Raw genomic sequence first — 1,233 nt, 5'->3', positions numbered from 1 at the left:
CACACACACACACACACACACCTGATCCTTAGTCTTGGGCTATATCTGCTGTCACAAGCCCCTGCCCAAATAAATGGCTGCCACCCTAGTCTTGCTCTGCCCCTGAAGAGGTGGGAAGGTGGAGGCCAAGCCTTCACAGATCGCCTGGAGAGGTAGCTATGTGCCACCATGGAGAAATGATCCCTCTGTCCCCCACGAGGATGGCTAGTCCCTCCCTCACCTTCTGGCCCCTGCTGGGTCAGGAGTGGCAGCCACACCCAGCTCAGAGAGGGCTGCTTCTGAGGTCAGTTGTCCTTCAATTAAAGACGCACTGTGCAATACGGCTCCGTGTGCCCCTGCTCCTGGGGCGGCACTGGGGGATCAAGCAGGGAGCAGAGTGGAAGGGGCCACCTCCGGTGGCTCCCAGGAGATGCCTTTGAGTTTTTGCACCTCTTCTTCTTTGTCCCTGCCCTACAAGAGGGTCCCTCAGGTCCTGCACTGGGAAAGGGGGAAGGCCCAGGCACTGGCCATGTCCCCTCTCTTCCAAGCTGTCTCTGGGCTGGCTCCAGAGCAGATTGATCCCAGTGTCACCCGCCCTTCTGGAGTGGAGAATGCACAATCCCTGTGCTGCCGCTCCTGAAGGGACAGGAGGAGCTGCCTCCAGCTCAGGGAAGTGCACTGCTGGCTTCGGGCCCTATGCCCCCAAGGGTCCCTCTGGGTGCCCTGAAAAACCATCTAGCTGAGGGCCAGGGAAGCATGCTCAGCAAGGACACACAGCTGCCCCAGAAAGGGACAGTCCCCACAGCAATGCCACTTGGAGGCAGGCCCAGCAGGCTGTGGTGACCCATGGTCAGGCCTGCAGCTTTCCCTCTGTGTCCACGAGTGGAAGATGCGCCTTCCCTGGTGGCCACAGGCAGCCTTTGGGCCTGCCTCAATGACATTTGAGCCATGCAGAGCCCAGAGGCACTAGTGTGCTTCCTCCCACACAGCCGTGCTTTCATTCCTGGCTTAGCGTGCGGGACGCCCAGCGTCCCCAGGTTTCTCCTTTTTGGCCCAGTGGTAGAATGTCACTCGGCAGCATCATAGCACTATTCTGGGGCATGTGCTCCATGGCCTGGTGACCTCTGCTGAGCTGGGCAGGCACAGGACAAAAGCACTGGCTGGGGACCAGGAGTCAGGGCCTTGGGCAAGTGCCCTCGCTCTCAGGGAGGCGGGGCAGCCAGGGGCAGGCCTGGGAGGCCCGGTTCTCCAGGT

This window comes from Octodon degus, unplaced genomic scaffold, assembly GCF_000260255.1.
Source record: "Octodon degus isolate 3935 unplaced genomic scaffold, OctDeg1.0 scaffold00218, whole genome shotgun sequence".
In the NCBI taxonomy this organism is placed as follows: domain Eukaryota; kingdom Metazoa; phylum Chordata; class Mammalia; order Rodentia; family Octodontidae; genus Octodon; species Octodon degus.
Note: the sequence above shows the minus strand (reverse complement) of the source record.